Genomic DNA, 24685 nt, shown 5'->3' with positions numbered 1-24685 from the left:
GCATCCAGTGAACATATTGACAAAATGTAGCATAGAACATGAATGGTTCACGATCATTGTAAGCATGTTTTCCTTTATTGTTTGTTTAATTGTATAAAACACTCTTATTCGATTATATTTTTGAAAAAGTATTATAGACATAGCATCTTTATTAACCATGCATTTTTAATTTGGCATAGGAACTTCAACAGATAAAAGGAACATTACATACAAGATCGTTTTTGGATTTCAATTGATATTTTTTTCGTGGAGATTTATACAGATATTATTGACGACAAAGTTCTTTTTCAAGAAAAACAGCAAACATTGGCCAGGAAGCACCAGGACCTGCCAAGGTTAGTTTAGTCTTTTCTCAACTCTTATTTGTTATTTCTCAAACACACACACAAAGATACACATTATGCATAATTTTTGAATTTGTGATTTTTTGTTGATTTTATGAAATAGTTGAGAGACTTTTCAACAATATTTGAAATGGTTGTGAGTTTTGAACAGTATCCTAAGTGATTGTAATAATTTTAAGAATTGTAATTAATACTTTATCTAAAATAACAATGTCATTATTAACTTTTCATGATTTTTACCTATGTAGGAAGAAGTTGGGAAGAAGATCAACAAACCTCATACTTGAGAGATGAGAGATCAAAAAAGAGCTAATCAGGTAACACATCCATTATTTTTTGGTGTTACACTTGCAAAATTGTATGTTTCTTACATTTACTTTCACTCTTAACTCTGTTATTTTTTTTATTATTTTCTTTATAATTATAGGGACAACTGTTTGTTCACCAAATACAACCATTTTAGGGCTTTTCTTCTATCAATTTTAGGCGCCAATGAGGTAAATACTTCTGATGAGTTAAAATTAGTAATTTTGGAATATCCTATGGAAGTAGTCAATGTATGATTTTTATCACCCATTACAGGTCTGTTTTCCTCTACTGGTCCCTTTCTTTGGTATTGGATGTTAAAAATGGTAAGACCATAGAAAGTATGGTTCAAAAAACCCAGACATGTTTCTCAAGGAAGCTCAATTTTGCAAAATCTTCATTACTAAGTTTAAAACAATAAGTGACATATATTTGTATGAAATTCACTATCATTATTTTGTCAATTCATTTATTGGAGCATGCTTGGTAATACATTTAAAGATCTTAACAAAAGGCCAATAGAAAACTTCAAATTTTTGTAATTTGCTTTCATTTTTTTTTTGGCAAAAAACCAAAATACATGTCTATTTGTTGCATTCGTTTTCATATTTATGTGGTAAAAGCACTAAATAACAATGTACTTTCAATTTTACATTTTGTATTTGGTTTTATATAAAAAAAATATATAACTAATGAATTTGTTTTTTTTATTTAAATGATTTGTTAGTTTTTTATATTCTCCATAAAATCATTCACACTTTCTTTGGATCTAAAGTTTAATTGATTTTCGTATAAGCCTTGAAATAGAACAGTGCTTCCTCCTTCTTTTGAATGTTAGGATACACCTTATGAGTGTTGTATGTGGTTTGTGTATGTTTTGTAGTGAATGTATGAGTTAATTAGGTAGGAAAGCAACAACAACTATAGACGACACACACAATTTCATTCACATTTACTTCAAAACCCTTGCTTCACTCCAAAGCAACAACTATGAAAAAAGTTCCTTCCGGCCCATGCGAAGCATGGGTTCTTTTCTAGTTATTATTATTATTATTCGAAATATAGCATGGAAGTATAGATTTATTTTTAGTAACTTTCGAATACTTTTTTAACTTTTTGAATATTACAATTATTAAATATTATAATGATTGACATAAAATCCACTCGGGCATTATACATGGTTTTCCATCAAGTAAAACATTATAATATGTTCTTATGCCATAATGGAAAAATAATATGCATTAGATACACTCCTTGTTATTTATAAAAGTATATATAAATAGTGAAATAATTTTATTCTATTATTAAAGTATTTAATGTATATGTTATAATCTAATGTTTTTAAGGTGTCCTTAGAGAGCAGTGACGGACGCAGACTGTTTTAGTAGTGGTGTCCATCGTCCTTCAAACGGGTGCACCTAATAGAAAAAAAAAAATTGCATTGTGTGCCGAGAATTGAGCAGTAGCCCGGGACCCCAAATGTCCCACTAAGATCCGCCATTGCCTTAGATTTGATAAAATAAAAAGAAAAAAATGGTGTTAAAAAAATGTTTCCACTTTCCATGCTAGGGTTATAGACTCTAGTGGCAATAGCCCTTGTTGACTAAAGTTTGAAAGTACAAGAGGTCACATTAAAAATATTTAGCGAGGGAAAATGACTTGGGAAGATAATTAATTTTTCAGTAAGTTCATATTTGGGTAACTATTTTTTTTGTATAAATCTAGGAAACAAACTTATTAGAATTGTTCATATATGACCATTATGACCAACTGTAGCAGGTTACATCCTAGATGTGAACACTTTCAACAAGTTTGTTACCTAGATGTATACAAAAAAAATAGTTACACGAACAAAACGAAAAGTAAGAGTAAAGTACACGGATGGTCCCTGTGGTTTGGGGGAATTTGTATTTTTGGTCCCTAACTAATTTTTTTTAATTTGGATGATCTTTACTTTTTACTTTTGTTGCACGTTTAGTCCCTGACTTACCTAAAACGATTATTGTGTCCTTATTAATTTATTTTTTTAATTAATTTTCTTATTTATATATTTATTTTTTATATATTTAAAAAAAATTAATAAACCTTACATATTTGTATCTCCTCACCCACTAAAGATGAAGAGACAATGTATATTATAGGGATGATCCGATCCGCAAGGACCATGAATGGGAATTGTTTGATCGTCTTTCTCTGGGGAAGAGGCAAACTAGAATCAACTTGAATTATGGACCATTATTCGAAATCTTAGTGAAACACTGGATTTGTTATCTCATGTTTGCTTTTCGTGAAAAAAATATCAATTGAAGCGGAGGGTTTTTTCAAACAACAAGGGGCTGTGTCAACTATTAAATCAAATGATATTGAACACTAAAGATGAGGAGATACAAACATGTGAGGTCTATTAATTTTTTTAATATATAAAAAATAAACATATAAATAAGAAAATTAAATAAAAAATAAATTAATAAGGGCACAATAGTCTTTCTAGGTAAGACAAGGACCAAACGCGCAACAAAAATAAACAGTAGGGACCATCCGAGTTTAAAAAAATAAGTTAGGGACCAAAAGCACAAATTGCCCCAAACCACAGGGACTATTCGTGTAATTTACTATTACTTTTCATTTTGTTCATATTTGGGTAACTATTTTTTTTATACACATCTAGGTAACGAACTTGTTGAAAGTGTTCAAATCTAGGATGTAACCTACTATAGCCGGTCATAATGGTCATATGTGAACACTTCCAATAAGTTTGTTACCTAGATATGTACAAAAAAAATAATAATTACCCAGATGTGAACTTACCGAAAACTTAATACCCTCCCAAGTCATTTTCCCTTTGTTGAGACAATATCACAGCTTCTTGTATTGTTTTATATATATATATATATATATATATATATATATATATATATATATATATATATATATATATATATATATATGTATAGCATTAAATGCCCTGTTATAGTTTCTACAACATGAAAATTAATTTGGATTAAACAACTATTCAAGGATTTTGATATTCATCAAAATGATGCAACTTTAGAGTTTTCAGTTTTTGTGACAATGATGTAGCTTTGCAAATTACTTCCAATCCCTCATTCCATAAGCATACAAAATACATAGAGATAAATTGTCATTTTGTAGTACAAAAGGTCCTTGATAAAAATATTAAACTCATTTCGATAAGATTTACATTGCAACTAGCTGACATGCTCACTAAACCTTTACCATCATCCAAGACTGCACCTTTTGTGTCTAAGATGGAATTAAAGAACATCTATTCTTCAACACCATCTTGAGGTAGAATATTAGAGAATAATGACATTTTTTGTCATTTAAAATCTATATTTTTTCAGTTAGTTAACTTGTTAGTCACTCTTAGTTAGTTGCACAGCTTGCGTGAGCCTTGTTATATATATTATGGCACAACTTATGTGAGTCTTGTTGAATAATGGGAGGAAAGTACATTGCTATATTGAGATATTCAACGAAAGTCAAAGTAAAACGGTCAACTCTTCGGTTACCACAACGAGGTAGTGAGTGAGTCACTGTAACATCCATAAAATTCAAGTCAATTTAAAACCTTTTAATTCATACAAAACCATTCAGTTATTACAATTTGTTTTCAAAACAATTTAGACATTAGAGTTCCTAGAAATCATAATCATCAATCGAGAAAGTGTACGGTCACGCCTTCGCCTTTCCACGGTCATCCGATGAACCTGAAACAATAAACTGAAACTGTAAGCCCGAAAGCTTAGTCAGTTACCCCCAAAATACCAACCTTAACAATACCATAACCATTTCATATCAACAATACAGAACAACCATACATCTCGAGTCTATAGTGTAACTAGTCCACCCGCACCGGGCCTTAAGTCCACTTGGTCCACTCCCTGAGTCTTCAGTATGACTGGACCGCCCGCGCCAGGACTTTAGTCTGTCTGGCCCATTCTCCGAGCCTCGGCACGTCTGGACCGCCCTCTCGGGGCCTTCAGCCTATCCGGACCGCTCTTTTGTCCTTTGGCCTGACTATGTGCCCTCACGGGTTTGCAGTCTATTCGTTCCGCCCTGGGTATGTTGGCCTACAGCACAAACCAGGACCCGCCTCAACCCAACCCCAAAAAAACAACCATGTGTACATATAACAGATAATCACATAACAGTCCATAGACAAACAAACCGATCTAACAGATCATATAGCATAACAACATCCTAAACAGGATACGGACCTAACCGGTCACTAACAATATACCATCCTAACTACCAGGATGCAGATCTAACATATCAATAAGCATATCAAACAAACCAGAATACAATCCGAGAAAGGGCCGGCCTTGGTGCCTTAGACCCTGTTGATATAGTGAGGATAACTCACCTCGCAACATAGATCTGAACTAAAGAAACGAACTCCCGAACCGTTATCTCACTAGAAATCCCGAACTATCACATAATAAATACCAAGTCATTACACAACATAACAATATTGGCAAAAGGGTCCACTCAATCCATCATGTCCATTCCCTTTTATTGGGCCAAGGCCCAATTCCAAGTCCATAACCTTGATAGTCTTTATGCAAGGCCCATTATTAGCCCAATTTACTAAATTGGGCCCAACTTTATTATTGGGCTTATCCTCATGATCCACTATCACTAAAACTATCCCAACACAATCTACTTAGAAAGTCCAGCAAGTCCCAAAGCTTACTAGCCCAAAAAGTAACCCAAACCCAAAGCCCAAATCACCAAAAGTCCACAGAAGACGTACGTTGGGCGTACCCCAAGGCTACGCGGGGGGTACACGAGTATCGCATTGACTAGAAAATGGGCCATTGACTTAATACGTTGGGCGTACGCAGGGTTTCACCAAAACCTTAATAAGTGCTTAATGACTTAAGCACTTAAGCCCAAACTCCAGATCCAGTGACCAAATGTGCCTAGGAATCATAAAGTCTCGAACTTTATCACTTTGGACGTCTAGAAAGCTCTTAATCCAAGGTCTTAATCCTTTAAGACCCTTCTACATCATGCATGGGACATCTTAAGCCATTGGGACCTTATTTTTATCACTTAAGACCTCTTCAAGGTCTAGAAAAGACAGCTTATCTCGTACAAAATGCATCATGCACCATATTGGGGTTTTTGGGACAAGAAATGGTTCCATAATGCTAGAAAGGCTAAATCTATGACCTACAAGCATAAAGTTTGAAGCTTTTTTTACCTCCTGGAGCTTCTAGGGCACAACACAACCTTAGATCTATAAGAAAATCTCCTTCTTCAACTATTTGTTACAATGGCTTCACCTTCAAGAGCTCAAAGTACCCACCAACTCACTCTCACATACAAGAACTAGGGTTTGGGAATGTTTCTGGAAGATAGAGGCTAAGAAGGAGGAGAGAAAATGATCCATGAGGATTTTTATATAGCCCCCAACCCGAGATATTAGGGTTTTCTTCCTTTATGAGTACGCCCAGCGTACTGGGGCGCGCCCGAGTATGCTCAGTGTACCCTTATGTACGCACAACGTACTCCTCCTGGTCCCAAAATTACAATTTATCCCTTAGGCTCTTCATGGCTTTACCTTTCCATCCCAAGGGACTTCAAATGAAAAAACTTGGGATGTTACAACTCTCCCCTACTTAAATTCGTTTTCGTCCTCGAAATCATTCCTTGCCATCCCTGGAACTCGATTGCTATAGCATAGCAGCATGCTCAATACCCACACATAGATCTACAACGCATATAGAGTCTTCAACATGACGGGACCGCCTCACCACGTCTTCAGTCTATTTGGACCACTCTCAAAATCTTCAACATGTCTGGACTGCCTCTCCGGGCCTTCAGCCTGTCTGGACCGTTCTCCGAGCCTTCGGCCTGACCGGTACGCCCCTTCAGCCTTCAGTCTATCCGAACCACTCTAAACTGTTGAGCATCTCCTTGGACCACCCCTTCTCATGATGCTTCCCATGCAGACTGTTCTCACTCAATTGGGGTTCTGAACTCCTGATCCATTACGTGGACTCTAAACCCAACCTAATCCAATGCCTCGTGCCGATCGTCCATCCTTTCAGAAATCTGTGGTCTGTTCCCTGATCCGCATGCCTACCACTTACACTAAATAACCCTCATACCCGCTGAATGCATTGTCGAACCCTGGCAGCTAACAGAACCCTCAACGGCTGATGCTCCATCTGAGAATTTCCAACTCTTCCCCACTTGGGACACTAACTACTACCTGTTTGCGGCAAAACCATAACACAACTCAACTGTTCCTACTAGGTAGCATCACCTTTAACTATGGAATGATTAACCCCCGGAGTGAGCAACTTCCGCAAAACAACCTACCCGACATGGATCAACCAAACTTCAAAGAAACCATATCCCAGTTGAACCCTTCTGCATCTCCGTTTCCCAGCTGATACTCTATCCTAACTCCCCATTCCTAACGCCCCTGGAGACTAACCATCTACAACCCCTCAATACTAAACTCCCCTGGCCTTCCTATATTCTAATGACACGTGAAGAATGAGGAGGAAATATTTCACAATATAATCGTAAACAGCAAGATAAAAGATAGAGACATACCAACAGCCGCATCTGGCGTTGTCCTGACCTCCTCTGCTATAAGGTGGATAGCATGTCCCTGAGCCCTCAGAGGCTCTGCTCTACCCTGACCCCCGCCAGAAATCCTCAATGTAGACGGCAATGGAGCCTGTACCAGTCTTGCGACAAGCTGTGGACAGTTGGCCTTCACGTGACCAACCTGATGGCAGTGATAACAAATCCTCACGTCCTAAACCAAGGCCAACTGGCGGCAATCCCTCGCATAATGCCCCTCCTTTCCACACTTGCGGCACACACCACCGGACTTACAAACTACGGTATGACCCTTCCCGCACTTCTCACAAGTGTGACCACCCTGACCTCCAACCCTAGAATCAGCGGTCTTGGACCACTTCGGCGCCGGTTGCGACTGCACCGGGGCCTACCTCTGCTCTCGCAACTGTAACTCAATCTCCAGCTCACGCCACCTAACGGCCTCCTCTAATCCAACAATGTATCACATTGTTGGGTAGCAACAAACTGTCTAATGTCATTGTTGAGCATGCTCAGATAATGCGTCATCTAAGCCTGCTCAGAAGCAAACTCCTGGCAGAACATCGCCCTCTCAGTGAACATACGGGTGATCTTCGTTACCGACTCCATACCCTGTCTCAACTCCAAGAACTCCTGAGCTAACCACTCACGCTCGACATTTGGAATGTAGCGGGAGCAAAACATCTCCCTAAACCGATCCTAAGAAACTGCAGCTCTCTGCTCATCCGAATAAGACCCCGTCATCAACCTCCACCAATCTTTCACCTTGGTCCTTAACATGTTCAGGGCACACCTGACCTTCTGGTCGGTCGGCCAGGAACATGTGAAAAAGTACCCCTCGATGTCCGATAGCCACCTCATGGATATGATAGGGTCCTGAATCCCATCAAAAGTCGGTGGCTTTGTATTGTCGAAGTCTCGATACTGGAAGCCCCAACAGGCTCCTCCCCTGCCGCTGTTACAGCCGTTGTTGCTGCCGCGATAGCCGTCTCAGCTAGGGCTGCGTATCTATCATCAAAATACTCCATCATAACGGTCTTAATAGACCCAAACAGCTCCAGAATCTGACTCTGGACAATCTCAACCACCTCCTCGCAGATAATCTCCCTGACTTGATCCTCTGTCAACATTGGCCCCTCTTGACAGATAACCTCAGGCGCTGTTGGGGCGTCCTGACCACCCTATCACGATCCCAACCCAGATCCAATCACAAAGCTCTGTGTAACCACCATACTAAAAATATACAGAAGATATCAGACAACCCGAACAAACAACGGGGAACCTAACCCCAACCACACCCTAGGGGTTGTGACTTGCTTGCTACACGTATGAGTCATGTGCTTTAGTAGTAAGGGCCCATACTACCTTCCACACCTACCCATATTTGTATCAAGTATCATCACAACACCCTAACAAAATACATAAACATAGCGAGATCTCCATCCTTAATCCTAGAGGAATGCTAAATATCTCATAACTGAACTACCGGTCCCATACAACCCACCCATCAATGAAACTTCCACCAACCCTGTAGCACTAGATTATGCTAGCCATACATAACGTTGGACCCCATAGACTTTCGAATATCCATTCCTACCTTAAGCCTCCAATCAGACAAAACCAGAACATAAGGCCAAATCAAACATTCTCAGGCTCTAAGATCTTAATTATGTATAATTGTGATGCATACACTAAATAACTACAATAATGATGTCAATCTCATATATAGGAAACCCTAGGCTAGCAGGCATCATCTAATCAGGCAATTCTATCATGTAATTTTTTAAGATCCCTAGCCTAGTACTAACATACTGTTCTAACATATCACATAATCAAATAACGGTATGGTATTTTGGGGTCTACTTACTGGCTCCGACTGATCGTACACTATGCATCCTCCTTTCTTATTTTGAAAACTATTTTAAATATCATTTTGAAAACGTTTTCCATAGTTTGAGACTGGATTCACACGACTATTCCTCCAATTAACTCAAACCAAGGCTCTGATACCAACTTGTAACATCCATAAAATTCGAGCCAATTTAAAACTTTTTAATTCATACAAAACCATTCAGTTATTACAATTTGTTTTCAAAATATTTTAGACATTAGAGTTCCCAGAAATCATAATCATCAATCAAGGAAGTGTATGGTCACGCCTTCGCCTTCCGACGGTCACCCGCTAAACCTGAAACAATAAACTGAAACTGTAAGCCCGAAAGCTTAGCGAGTTACCCCCAAAATACCAACCTCAACAATACCATAACCATATCATATCAACAAATACAGAACAACCATGCATCTCGAGTCTACAGTGTGACTGGTCCGCCCGCACCGGGCCTTCAGTCCACCTGGTCCACTCCCTGAGTCTTCAGTAGGACCGGACCGCCCGTACCGGGCCTTCAGTCTGTCTGGCCCACTCTCTGAGCCTCAACACTGGACCGTCCTCTCGGGGATTTCAGCCTATCCGGACCGCTCGCTGGGCCTTCGGCCTGACTATGTGTCCTCCCGGGTCTTCAGTCTACCCTGTCCACCCTGGGTATGTTGGCCTACAGCACAAAGCAGGAACCGCCTCAACCCAACCCCAAACAAACAACCATGTGCACATATAACAGATAATCACATAACAGTCCATAAACAAACAAACTGATCTAACAGATCATATAGCATAACAACATCATAACCAGGATACCGACCTAACCGGCCACTAACAATATACCATCCTAAGTACCAGGATGTAGATCGAACAGATCAATAAGCATGTCAAACAAAACCAAAATACAATCTGAGAAAGGTCCGACGTTTGTGCCTTAGACCCTGTTGATATAGTGAGGATAACTCACCTCGCAACACCGATCTGAACTACAGACACGAACTCCCAAAGCGCTATCTCACTGGAAATCCTGAACTATCACATAATAAATACCAAGTCATTACATAACATAGCAATCTTGGCAAAAGGGTCCACTCAATCCATCATATTCATTCCCTTTTATTGGGCCTTGGCCCAATTCCAATTTCATAACCTTGATAGTCTTTATGAAAGGCCTATTATTGGCCTAATTTACTAAATTGGGCCCAACTTCATTATTGGGCTTAACCCCATGATCCACTATCACTAAAACTGCCCCAACAGAATCTACTCAGAAAGTCCAGCAAGGCCCAAACCTTACTAGCCCAAAAAGTAGCCCAAATCACCAAAAGTCCACAGAAGACATACGTTGGGCGTACCCTAAGGCTACGCGGAGGGTACGCGAGTCTCGCATTGACTGGAAAACGGGCCATTAACTTAGTACGCTGGGCGTACAGAACCTTACGCTGGGTGTACGCATGGTTTAACCAAAACCTTAGTAAGTGCTTAATGGCTTAAGCACTTACGCCCAAACTCTAAATCCAGTGACCAAATGTGCCTAGGACTCATAAAGTCTCAAACTTTATCACATTGGATGTCCAGAAAGCTCTTAATCTAAGGTCTTAATCCATTAAGATCCTTCTACATCATGCATGGTACATCCTAAGCCATTGGCACCTCATTTTTATCACTTGAGACCTCTTCAAGGTCCAGAAAGGATAGCTTATCTCGTCCAAAATGAATCATGCACCATATTGGGGGGTTTTGGGACACAAAATGGTTCCATAATGCTAGAAAGGCTAGATCTATGACCTACAAGCATAAAGTTTGAAGCTTTTTACCTCTTGGAGCTTCTAGGACACAACACAAGCTCAGATCTACAAGCCAATATCCTTATTCAACTATATGTTGCAATGGCTTCACCTTCAAGAGCTCAAAATACCCACCAACTCACTCTCACATACAAGAACTAGGGTTTGGGAATGTTTCTGGAAGATGGAGGCTGAGAAGGAGGAGAGAAAATGAGCCCGAAGGATTTTTATATAGCCCCCAACGCGATATATTAGGCTTTTCATCCTTTATGAGTACACCCAACATATATAAGTGTACGCCCAGCGTACTGGGGTGCGCCCAAGTACGCTCAACGTACCCTTATGTACGCGCACCGTACTTCTCCTAGTCCCAAAATTACAATTTATCTCTTAGACTCTTCATGGCTTTACCCTTCCATCCCCAGGGATTTCAAATGACAAAACTTGGGATGTTACAGTCACTGAGACACGTTTCGAGCATTGAAGGACACATTATAGGAGGACGGAATACATGGTAAGGCGGTAACCGCCTAAATCTGACTTCATATGTAACATCCTTAAATACTAAGGTAAAATTTTCATTTTTAAAACAATCAAAACACTCATTTGTCATTTACTCAAACACTTAAAAGTATTTTTTAATAAAAACAATTATCATAGTACAATCCCAAAATCACATAGTTGCAGAAAACCATGGGTGTATGCGCTGCGATCAAGCCGGGCCCTTCCCTATCGAACTGGAAGTACCTGAAACCCATAAACAACAACTGTAAGCACAAATTTAGTGATTCCCCCAAATACCACATACCAAGATTGATTTGCGAATGGGTTAGAGATGAGGATGTGCAAAAGACAACTTTCCGGACTCGTTATGGTCATTACGAGTTTGTGAAGATGCCTTATGGGCTCACCAATGCTCCAGCCGCGTTCATGGATCTCATGAACTGCATGTACAAACCGATGTTGGATCGGTCTGTGATTGTATTTATTGATGATATCTTGGTTTATTCCAAGACTCAGGAGCAACACGAGGAGCACTTAAGCGAAGTGCTGGAGACGTTGAGGAGGGAGAGACTTTTCGCAAAGTTCATCAAGTGCGAGTTTTGGTTACGCGGGGTTCAGTTTCTGGGGTACCTTGTTGATATGTGTATTTTTATATATATTTTTATGCATTATATCTTAATATTTTAGCCTTTATTATTCTCTTTTAGAACTAAAAAGTACTTATAATGCTTTGAATTACGATTTGCAGCTATTCGTTGTCGATAGAGCACAAAACAAAAGACTGAAGCGGAAATCGGGCTTAGAGGTTAAAAGAAAGGAAAAATGCTGGAGGAGCCATTTACGCCCCGCGTAATGGACATGTACGCCAAGCGTAGTAGCCAAATACGCGTTACGCCCAACATAATCTATGTGTACGCCTCGCGTAACGACTGGCATCCGGATAACCTCATCGCGTATAAATCTTCACTACGCCCAGCGTAATCCGACTTACGCCCAGCGTACGTAAGTCGGTTACAAGGGTTATAAAAGGCGATTATCAGCTAACCAGAGAGGGAGATTCGACTTCTAACCTAATTTAGTCGATAATTAACTTCTGTTAAGCCGTTTTGAGGGTCTAGAAGGCAGCCGGAAAGCCGTTAAGCTAACGGGAGCAGAGATCGGAAGGATTGGAGAGTGGATACATGTCGGTAATCATATGGGTTGCTAACGTGACCATGTTTAGCATTCAATTGTGATACTATTATGTGTTTAGTTTCTGATTTAGGTGTAAAAACTTTTTACTTTGCGTTTATGATTGAATGAAACTTTGATTATTAGACTAATTGCTATATTGAATTGTTTGTTTATGTTTAATTTATCTTGCCAAGTTTGTTAAAAGATCCTTACGTGTTAATGATAATTATTTTTTGTTAATTATTAAGTAAATTGAGTTGTATGAACATCTGCTTGATTGCTTGTTTCTTATGATTTTGATGACCATCAAGATTATAAGTCTAGGAATAACGAATGTGAAACTATGATTCACTTGGGAATAAGTAAGTTAATGTGTGAGCCTTGTTTGATGACCATCAACAAGAGGTTAATTGAACGACCAATTTGATTAACTATATTTACAAGTCTTGCTTGATACGAACTGAACACTAGGAAGCATGTTAGTTTAATGTAACACCCAAGATTTTGAAAGCCAAGAAAGTAAAGGAAACCCTAAATTGAAGAGGGACTCGGCGAGTCCAAGGAAGGACTCGGCGAGTCGGAGCGGGATCCGGGTCGAGGTGTAAGTGACCAACTCGACGAGTCGGCCAAGTGGACTCGGCGAGTCTGGTCTGTGCGAGGAAAACCCTAAATCCGGGGCTTGGAGCCTATTTAAATGCCTTAACCTCCTTCCTAGGGTCCCTTTACTGTCTCTTGCACCCAGAGCATCGAACCTTAACCCCCATTGCTGCCCATTCAAGCTCCCAAGCCATATTACGTGAATTGAAGGAAGAAGAAGAAGGGGAAATCATTGAGGCTTCAAGAAGTGGTCTTGGATCTGAAGATTTGGGGAACATTTCTGAGTATCTGAAGGTAATAAGTTGTTTCTCTCTTTTAGACCTTCTGTGGTTGTGAGATTGGGGGCTTTTAAGCCATGTTGCCACCCAAGTGAGCTAGAAGCCGGATCTGGAGTTGCTACTTCAGATCCAAGTGTGTTATGAGCTGGGGAAGCATAAAGTATCAGCCCTTGAGTCGATTTTGGAGCCTCTAGGTCTTAAACCCTAGTTATTAGTGCATTTTGCCTAGATCTCCCTCTCTACGCGTAAAGTTTGCAACTTTACGTGGGGAATAGGCTTGGGAAGGGTAGATCTACAGTTTGGGGTTCATGCATGACTCGGAAGTCCTCTGCATGTAAGTGGATCTTATTGGACTCGGCGAGTCCTTCGAGTGGACTCGGCGAGTAGCTTGAAGATGAGGAGGAACTCGACGAGTGGGAGGAACAGCTCGTCGAGTTGGATGAAGATAGGCATGAACTCGGCAAGTTGGATGAACAACTCGGCGAGTTGGATGAAGATTGTCGTGGGCTCGACGAGTCTGTTCTTAGACTCGGCGAGTCAGGTCGCGTGGTCCCAAACCCTTCGAGTTAAGTCTCGAGTCAGCGAGTCGAGCCAGGACTCAGTGAGTTGGACAGGACAGGAATCGGGAATCAGTAGACTCGGCGAGTCAGGGGCTGACTCGGCGAGTAGAGTCGCGAGTGGAAGGACTCTGGACTTATGAACTCGGCGAGTCCGTAGGGTGACTCGACGAGTAGGGTTGACCTGGAAGGTTGACTTTGACCAGGACGTTGACTTTGACCAGAGCTGACTTGGTTGACCTTTGAAGGTCAGTTATACTGAGTGTTATGTTGATATTGGTAGCTCGGGGAGCTAGCGGAGCAGCAGTTCGGAGTCAGTGGTCAGGTAGCGGTCAAAGGGGTTAGCAGCAGTAGTTCAGCAGTATCAGGTGAGTTTCCCTTTGTATGAATGGGTCTACGGCCACAATGCCGGCCCATGTGGTTATGAGTAGAAGACCCGGGGGTTAGCCCTAGGCACAGTATGCTAGTATGATATTCGGACGAGGTCCAATGATAGAGGGCGGGTGCCCAAGGAGCAGTTTATGTGATAGTTTATACTTGTTGTCTGTGTGATATTTGTATGTGCCTGGTAGGGAGGTGAGTGTGGGCGAGGTCCCGTATCTCACCAATAGCAGAGTGTGGATGGTGTTCCATATCTCAGTAGCAGCAGAGCAGGGGCGAGGCCCAAGTTAGGAAAGGAGTGAGGGTGGGCTGGGCCCGTATCTCACTATCAGTAGGAGTATGGACGAGGTTCCATGACTCATCAGTAGCAGGACACGGGCGGGGCCCAGAGATAGGCGAGGCCTTAGAGCAAGAGTTGTTGGTATATGTTTAGTTTATGTAATGTTATGTGATATGTTTATGTGCTATTATATGTTAGTGGGCGAGGTCCTGTGACAGGTAAGGCCTAAGTGAAACAGATCTGTATCCGAGCGGGGCTCGAAGCCAGGCGGGGCCTGGAGCGGCGGGGCCGTTGTATCGGCCAAGGCCCGGGGTAGGGGCGAGGCCCAGGATAGCGGGCGTGGCCCAGTATGTGTAGTATGTGGTTTTGCATGGTATGTGGTAAGGTGGGGAACTCACTAAGCTTTGTGCTTACGGTTTTCAGTTTTGTTTTCAGGTACTTCCGGTAGCGGAGGGAGGAGCTCGGGGTGATCGCATGGCACACACCATAGAATAGTCAGCCTGGGGATGTTTACTCTGATAATAAACATGTGTTTTGAAAACTTATACTCAGATTATGTTTTGGAATGATGTCTTTGTTTAAAGTAATGTTTTATTAAAAAGAAATTTTTGGACTTGAATTTTGGGATGTTACAAGTTGGTATCAGAGCCTTGGTTTGAGGGATTCGGGCATACTCTCGGGTGTGCCTGAACTCAAACTGAGGGGTCGGATAAAAAGTTTTCAAAAGTGAAAAGACAGTTTTGTAAAAAGAATTTTGAGAACGAAAAACAGTTTTAGAAAAGCAAAAAGAATTCAGAAAGAAAAGAACTTTGAAAAGAGAAAAGAGGTGTGGTGCATGCAATCAACCGAGCTCGAGTAAGTACCCCAAAATACCCATACAAGTTTATGTTATGATTATCAGTTGATAGAACAGCATGCTAGAATAGGACTAAGGATCTAGGGATGATGCCTTATGTGCCTGTTATTTGTGCTTTTGAGCTGTATAGTAGTGCTGAATAGACAGTAGTAGGATAGCCTGTTTAGGTTATGCCTGAGTTTATGAGTTTGTGTTGCATGCTAGTTCAGATTCTTGCTATGTGGATATGATTGCTTGAGTATGTTGTGGTTAGACTTTCCCCTTGTCCGAATGCTGCTTGCTTTGTGCATTGTGGGATTTTGAGTGATGGGAGTTAGCCATTAGATAGATACGTTACGTCACATGTGATCAGGGTTGAATAATCTCAGAGTGCTGGATTTGGCCCTATTGCGCAGCTCTTGTCTGAGTCCAACCGTTGTAGGGACAAGTCTTTTACTTGAAGGATTATCTGAGCCTCGTCACATGTGATGGTATCTAGGTGATGGCTAATTGGCATCACAAGGAGACCTTCAGCAGCTGAGGGCTGGTTTGAGTTGAGTCAGAGGTTTCCCTAGGGTAAGCCTAGGATGAGATAGTGCTGGGAGCAGTAATAGTGGATAAGGGACCTGGTGGAGTCAAGGCAATTCCTGAGGAAAGTACGGATAGATGTGGAAGGTAGTATGGGCCCGTACTACTGAAAGCAGAGGATCCGTACTTGATTCGGGAAGGGCCAAGACAAGACCGGGAACCTAGTAAGGGGTGTGTTTGGTCTTGTATCAGTGATGAGTATTCTGATAGTGGTTGTGGTATATTTTCAGCATGGTGACATTGCGAGAGAGACCAGCGGGCGGATCAGGCGCCGGAGAGGGATCAGGCTCGGGTTCAGGGACCGAGCAGCTCAAGGAGCGGATGAGGGAGTTGATATCAGCTGAGGTTACGTGCAGTATTCTAGCTCAGACTCCTGTGATCTTTGGCACGGTCAAGGAGGGCATACTGGAGATCTTGGAGGAGAGGCTGGGAGCCTTCCGTACTGAGATGATGGCATTGATGGGAGCGCGTACCTTGACATTTCGAGAGTTCAGAGCCTACGGGGCACCAGATTTTCATGGGGCTAGGGACCCCATTGCTAGCAGCAGATGGTTGGCTGATGTTGCCAATGCTTTTCGTACGAGCAAGTGTCCCGAGGGGGACAGGGTTAGACTCGCCTCCTGTCTTTTGAAGGACAGAGCGAGGGATTGGTGGGAGGAGATTGGTCATGCTTTGGGGGATGATGCCGTGTTGGACGCGATGACTTGGAGCGATTTCTCGGCCAGGTTCAGGGCGGAGTTTTCGCCGATTATTGAGGTGCAGCAGCTGGCACGAGAGTTTCAGGATTTGACGCAGACTACTGAGACTGTGGCGGAGATCACCGCCAAGTTCAGGGAGAGGGCTCTTCTTGTACCGCAGTATGTAGCGGATGAGGAGATGAAGAAGGCTCGGTACCATGAGATGTTGAGGGATGACATCAGGGAGTTCGTGAGCAGGTCCAGCTATAAGACGCTGGAAGATATGATTTCTCGGGCTAGGGAAAGGGAAATTGATTTGGAGCAGATCCGAAAGAGGAAGACGGATGAGGTTCAGGTATCAGCGGGTTCGGGCAAAAGGCCCAAGGGATCGGATTCGAGATCGAGGGATCATCAGGACCGCAGTCGGTGCGGAAAGTGTGGCAGGGCGCATGGGGGTGCGTGCAGGAGTGGTAGCGGTGGTGAGTCTGGCTGCTTCAAGTGCGGTCGGACTGGTCATTTCAGCAGGGATTGTACTGTTACCGCCGCGCAAGGATCAGACATGATATGTTTTCATTGCAACCAGCGGGGCCACAAGAAGGCCCAGTGCTCCAGTTTGTCTTCGGCAGGACGGGTGATGGCACCCGCCCCTGCAACTTTGAGGATCGCAGATGGCCGTCAGGGCCGGGTAGAGGCACCTGCAGCAGGGAGCAGGGCTTTTCAGATGGCGACCTTGGAGACGCGAGCAACGCCGGACGTTGCAGGTATGCAATTTCCCATTTTCAGCTCTTTTATTCATGCATGATTCCATTGTTATGGTTCTGCATCATTAGCGGTAAAAGTATTTTATTTTGATTGGTTGATTGTGATCGAGTTATATGCCATCTGCATACCTTGGATATTTGTATGGTAGTTAGGGGATGTGCTCTATTGAAGAAGGTTTCGAAGGATGCAGTAACTGTAGCATGCTTGGGAGGGATTTGGTACGTTTCGCTAGTTCAGAGTGGTGCAGTGATTGTGATGGATTGGCTAAATCCCTAGCTATGGCGGGCTTGGGTTCCTCAGTAGATGGGTTATGGAATGGTAGCAAGGATCGGGATCTCTTTGAGTATTGAGCAGCAAGGGGTAAACAGGATCGAAGTAGGGGAGAATCCTCCGGGTGTGCCCAGAGAGGAGCACGCAGACCCAGATTGAGTGCGTGACCTCTGAGAGGGAAGAGAAGTAGTTCAGCGTTTGATGGATTGAGGATTTCAGGGTTGGGAGTTTGAGGAACTCCACATCAGCTAGCGCGTGTGATGGTAATGGTTAGTTATGGTTGAGAATTCAGGTTGTGGATCGCCTGAAGGACTCGCGGGGGTCGGATTAAGGATCTTGAGAAGCTGATGGCACGTGGGTGCCTTCGTATTAGCAGTCAGTAGTAGAAGTGTTGTAAGACTACAGGGCAGCTGTAGCATTCACTAGAGGTCAGCAATAGATGGTGATGTAAGCCTATGGGTAAGCCGTAGCATTCCTTAGTGGCTCCATTATTGGAGTTGGGGCGAGGCCCTTATCTCCTAGTGATCAAGTAGGGATCAAGATTGGGTAAGTGGATGAGAATGATAGGGAGTTGCATGTATAGCTCTAGAGAGGTGAGACCTTGGGAGAGGCCGCTCCAGGATATAGTTGGGTGAGACCCATGGGCGAGGCCCGTATGATATTAGCAGTGCAGGTGAGACCTGGGAGCAGGGTTGCTCAGTAGTATGGTTGGGTGAGACCCGTGGGCGAGGCCCGAGCGAGAGTGACTAGACTAGTGAGACTAGAAGGATAGAGGCGGGTGGGACCCGTGGGCGAGGCCCGTGAGTTTTAGCAGCGCAGGTGGGACCTGGTAGGGACCTTAGTGTCAAGTTAGGGGATCGAGGATCCCAGGTTTGTGGTGCCTGGATGGCAGGATTGATTGAGCAGTTATAGGTGGTCGAGGTTTCTTTGGAAGTCGCTGAGAGCGACCAGTGATGGTGTTAGGACTAGCTACCGGTGGAAGCCGGTAATCCAGTCATTGATAGGTTGGTAGGGACCAGGGTGGTCTCAGTTCATCAGGGAGTCAGTCGAGGAATAGAAGAATCGCTAGTCGGTGGAAATGCGAGTATGCAGCGTATGGTGGAATTCAGTTAGTTGAGTCGAGGGGTTCTCGACACCAAGTGTTGGCAGAAAGGAGTGTCAGTGAGTACTGACGGTGATGACCTGTTCTGGGAATAGCGGGGAGATGATGGAGTTAGTGAAGGATAGGACCTTCACAGTGTCAGGGAAAAAGTCGGTTATGAGGCTTTGCCTTGGGAAGGCAAGGAAATTGCGCAAGGAGAGAAGTGGAGAACCTCTGCGGGTTCAGTGCAGTACTCGGTGAGTACCAGAAGGATTATCGGTTGAGTAAGTTCTATTTCTAAGTTGTTCAAGGTCAGGTTTGACCCGAGGTTTACCCGCGAGGATTGTTGTTAGTCAGAATGACCAGGTGGAAGACCAACGCAGGTAGGCGACTGGTGTTGGGTATTGGAGGCAGATCGCAGGCGGTGGGCCATGGTAAACTTCGAGGACGAAGTTCAGTTTAAGTGGGGGAGAGTTGTAACACCCAAGATTTTGAAAGCCAAGAAAGCAAAGGAAACCCTAAATTGAAGAGGGACTCGGCGAGTCGGAGCGGGATCCGGGTCGAGGTGTAAGTGACCAACTCGACGAGTCGGCCAAGTGGACTCGGCGAGTCTGGTCTGTGCGAGGAAAACCCTAAATCCGGGCCTTGGAGCCTATTTAAATGCCTTAACCTCCTTCCTAGGGCCCCTTTACTGTCTCTTGCACCCAGAGCATCGAACCTTAACCCCCATTGTTGCCCATTCAAGCTCCCAAGCCATATTGAGTGAATTGAAGGAAGAAGAAGAAGGGGAAATCATTGAGGCTTCAAGAAGTGGTCTTGGATCTGAAGATTTGGGGAACATTTCTGAGTATCTGAAGGTAATAAGCTGTTTCTCTCTTTTAGACCTTCAGTGGTTGTTAGATTTGGGGCTTTTAAGCCATGGTTGCCACCCAAGTGAGCTAGAAGCCGGATCTGGAGTTGCTACTTCAGATCCAAGTGTGTTATGAGCTGGGGAAGCATAAAGTATCAGCCCTTGAGTCGATTTTGGAGCCTCTTGGTCTTAAACGCTATTTATTAGTGCATTTTGCCTAGATCTCCCTCTCTACACGTAAAGTTTGCAACTTTACGTGGGGAATAGGCTTGGGAAGGGTAGATCTACAGTTTGGGGTTCATGCATGACTCGGAAGTCCTCTGCATGTAAGTGGATCTTATTGGACTCGGCGAGTCCTTCGAGTGGACTCGGCGAGTAGCTTGAAGATGAGGAGGAACTCGACGAGTGGGAGGAACAGATCGTCGAGTCGGATGAAGATAGGCATGAACTCGACGAGTTCGATGAACAACTCAGCGAGTTGGATGAAGATTGCCGTGGGCTCGGCGAGTCTGTTCTTAGACTCGGCGAGTCAGGTCGCGTGGTCCCAAACCCTTCGAGTTAAGTCTCGAGTCAGTGAGTCGAGCCAGGACTCAGTGAGTTGGACAGGACAGGAATCGGGAATCAGTAGACTCGGCGAGTCAGGGGCTGACTCGGCGAGTAGAGTCGCGAGTGGAAGGACTCTGGACTTATGAACTCGGCGAGTCCATAGGGTGACTCGACGAGTAGGGTTGACCTGGAAGGTTGACTTTGACCAGGACGTTGACTTTGACCAGAGCTGACTTGGTTGACCTTTGAAGGTCAGTTATACTGAGTGTTATGTTGATATTGGTAGCTCGGGGAGCTAGCGGAGCAGCAGTTCGGAGTCAGTGGTCAGGTAGCGGTCAAAGGGGTTAGCAGCAGCAGTTCAACAATATCAGGTGAGTTTCCCTTTATATGAATGGGTCTACGGCCACAATGTCGGCCCATGTGGTTATGAGTAGAAGACCCGGGGGTTAGCCCTAGGCATAGTATGCTAGTATGATATTCGGACGAGGTCCAATGATAGAGGGCGGGTGCCCAAGGAGCAGTTTATGTGATAGTTTATACTTGTTGTCTGTGTGATATTTGTATGTGCCTGGTAGGGATGTGAGTGTGGGCGAGGTCCCGTATCTCACCAATAGCAGAGTGTGGATGGTGTTCCACATCTCAGTAGCAGCAGAGCAGGGGCGAGGCCCAAGTTAGGAAAGGAGTGAGGGTGGGCTGGGCCCGTATCTCACTATCAGTAGGAGTATGGACGAGGTTCCATGACTCATCAGTAGCAGGACACGGGCGGGGCCCATAGATAGGCGAGGCCTTAGAGCAAGAGTTGTTGGTATATGTTTAGTTTATGTAATGTTATGTGATATGTTTATGTGCTATTATATGTTAGTGGGCGAGGCCCTGTGACAGGTAAGGCCTAAGTGAAACAGATCTGTATCCGAGCGGGGCTCGAAGCCAGGCGGGGCCTGGAGCGGCGGGGCCGTTGTATCGGGCAAGGCCCGGGGTAGGGGCGAGGTTCAGGATAGCGGGAGTGGCCCAGTATGTGCAGTATGTGGTTTTGCATGGTATGTGGTAAGGTGGGGAACTCACTAAGCTTCGTGCTTACGGTTTTCAGTTTTGTTTTCAGGTACTTCCGGTAGCGGAGGGAGGAGCTCGGGGTGATCGCATGGCACACACCATAGAATAGTCAGCCTGGGGATGTTTACTCTGATAATAAACATGTGTTTTGAAAACTTATACTCAGATTATGTTTTGGAATGATGTCTTTGTTTAAAGTAATGTTTTATTAAAAAGAAATTTTTGGTCTTGAATTTTGGGATGTTACATTTAATCAACTGATCACTGTTTGAATTGACTTGTTTGCTAAATGATTAGTTATAGTGAACGCGAATCTAATCATTTTAGGAATCCGTGAATATGAATAAATGAATTTGTGTATGTAATTGTCTATGTTTTTAAGGTGTAATTTATCTAAACCAAAGTACCTGAAGAGATTTGCTTTCCTGTTAGTTTATCGAGAGTTGATATCATTGTTTGACTTTACCTTTTGCATGGGTTTCAAGAATGCAAGCGATTACGGAATTCTTGACCTGCTTAGCCTACTACTTTGTTGATTTGTCCGACTCAATCCATTAGGCGTAGTATAGCAAGGCGTATTGTGGTGGTTAAGTGGAAGACCGAGCTCTTGCTGTTCTTGACTAGTTAGGTCACTTCTTGTTCTACTTTTAGTTAAAGGTGAGAAGAAAACAAAGGAAATATTCTAACGGGTCCCGAAAGTGATTGTTTTCGCAAACCAATTCTTGCGTGCAAAGGTTTTGATCAACCGTTGTTTGATCTCTACAAAAACAAGTGATCATGACGTCTCAATTTTTTTTAAATGTCACTCATCGGAAAGTCATGGCTGTGTTGAAGCAATTAAAGAAAAAAATAATTATATTATAAGTCCCCAAATTAATTAGTTGGAAAAGGAATTTCAAAAAAAAGGGAAAGGAAATATTTCAGTTAAGATTACGCCCAGCGTAATTTTATCTTACGCCAAGCGTAACGAACCTCTGATCGCGGATGCTTCTTTCCGGAGTTGGGGTTACGCCCAGTGTAACTTCGCGTTACGCCAAACGTAAATCGATGACCAGGTTATATTTGTTTACCTTTGACTTTTTTTTGTTATTCTTTCAAACCCTCTCCTTCGCATACGCTGTGACGACAAGCTCTCCCAAAGAATCTCGATTTTTCGTCTTTTCTTGTAAAATTCAACACAAAGGGTTCATATATTTCTTGAATTGGGGTCGGTACTTCTGGGACACAGCAGCATAATGACGGAGATGATGAGTGATTTAGTTATCCTTTTTATTTTTATTTTTGTGTTATTTTTAGTTTATTTTTGTGTTGCTAGTATTGGTATTTTTATTTGGTATGTAATTAAACTTTAATTTAGGGTGTTTAACTTTTGTTTTCCATGTTGATGCTCTTTTGTTGTTTAGATCTCTGCAGAATTTTCACCCTTAGAAAGCTGGCAGTAAGTTCAGCAGCGAGGTCCGACTGTTGCTAGAGAGAGTCGTGTGAGAGTTCGAAGAGTATAGTCAAGACCCACAATTTTTCATAAGTGTGGGGTGCATATTGATTTTGTGAGCGATTATTTAGAAGATTGGCATTTTTACGATAGTTTGACTCTTATGATATGGATGAGATGTTCCCACACCATAGAGTTTTATTTCGACGTGAGGAAGAAGTATCATCCCGGCTGCCACGACATGGTTGACACTTTCCTATGTTGTGGGGGATTTTTCTTCGCGAGAAGAGGATGTCATTCTTGACGAGACGATGTGTTCGACACTTTCCCATGTCATGGTTACTATACATTGCATTTGTTTGCAATCTTTTGCACCACATTTTTGACGTCGGCAGTCTTGATTTGATTTATCGACAAATTCAGAAGCAGCAGTTCCAGTTTTCAGTCTTTCAGCAATATTTGAAGCAACTTGTAGCAGCCCCATTCGATCTCGCCACAACTACCCAGGGGAGTCTGTTCCTTTTCTCCCTTTTTATGTGCTTAATTAGTTTTATGCATACAATGAGGACATTGTATGAAATAAGTGTGGGGTAGGGGGTCGATAAAAGTAAATGATGAAAAAAAAATGAAATAATAGTTTGGAAATTGCTAGATTTAGGGAAATTTGAAATTTTTAAAACTTGAAATAATAGTTTAATTTAGAAAAATCTAGTGATAATTTAAAAATTTTGCTAATATTGTATGAGATGATCCGATGAGAGTTCAAATGTTTAGTTGAGCCAATATACGTTATAGTGCATTTGTGGCCTCCCTTATTTTAGTGAAATCATGGAACAAAAACATAACCTCGCTTAGTTTGAGGGATGCAAAATGTTTAGCAGCCTAAAGCTGAAATGTATCCAGTAAAATTATTATCGTTAGCCAATAAAGGTTGAGGTTGAGCGCCCCTGCTTAAGCATGTAGGGATTTGAGTGAAAAAAGTGAGGTACATGTAAGAAAAAAAGAGAGAGAATTGCAAGAAACGTTTAAAGAATTTTGGAGCAACTAAAGTGAAGATCAAAAGATCAAAATTCCAAGAGTTCAAAAATTGAAGATACCAGAAATCAAATCAAACAAGGTGGTGAATTCAAAGAAATCAAAGATCAAATTATCAAGAAAGTGAAGAATTCAAAAAAGCTCCATAGTGGTATCATAAATTGTAATTCTAGATTATGTATGCTTGGGTTGCTCAACCAAAAATACCTTGAGGTTAGGAGGTTTTCTGCGGATGGATTCGGAGGGATGCATAAAATGAGCATTGTTTGAAAAAAGTGGGCGAGTGTTTATGAAGATTGTGAGTATTTAAGGTATGGGGGTATTTTAGGAAAATTTTAGACACAAATGCATGCGTTGAGGTCTTGACATAATGGCTGAGTTTTAAATGGATTGTTTAGTACGATATTGGTAAAATAAAAGTAAATTTGCTTGGGGGCAAGCAAAGGCTAAGTGTGGGGTATTTTGATATGTGTATTTTTATATATATTTTTATGCATTATATCTTAATATTTTAGCCTTTATTATTCTCTTTTAGAACTAAAAACTACTTATAATGCTTTGAATTATGATTTGCAGCTATTCGTTGTCGATAGAGCACAAAAGAAAAGACTGAAGCGGAAATCAGGCTTAGAGGCTAAAAGAAAGGAAAAATGTTGGAGGAGCCATTTACGCCCCGCGTAATGGACATGTACACCAAGCGTAGTAGCCAAATACGCGTTATGCCCAGCGTAAACTATGTGTACGCCCCGCGTAACGACTGGCATCCGCATAACCTCATCGCATATAAATCTTCACTACGCCCAGCGTAATCCGACTTACGCCCAGCGTACGTAAGTCGGTTACAAGGGTTATAAAAGGCGATTATCAGCT

General features: G+C 42.5%; 1 long non-coding RNA gene across 1 annotated transcript; it reads left to right on the top strand.

Moving 5' to 3' along the window:
• LOC111919897 (uncharacterized) lies at positions 1 to 911 on the top strand. The gene is made up of 3 exons (XR_006191886.2): positions 1 to 335; positions 593 to 661; positions 772 to 911. It is a non-coding gene; the product is annotated as an uncharacterized LOC111919897 (long non-coding RNA).
• The last annotated feature ends 23774 nt before the right edge of the window (positions 912 to 24685 follow it).

The sequence above is a fragment of the Lactuca sativa genome, chromosome 5, assembly GCF_002870075.4.
Source record: "Lactuca sativa cultivar Salinas chromosome 5, Lsat_Salinas_v11, whole genome shotgun sequence".
Lineage (NCBI taxonomy): Eukaryota > Viridiplantae > Streptophyta > Magnoliopsida > Asterales > Asteraceae > Lactuca > Lactuca sativa.
The sequence above is the reverse complement of the archived record's forward strand: the minus strand, read 5'-3'. Positions and strand labels throughout refer to the sequence as shown.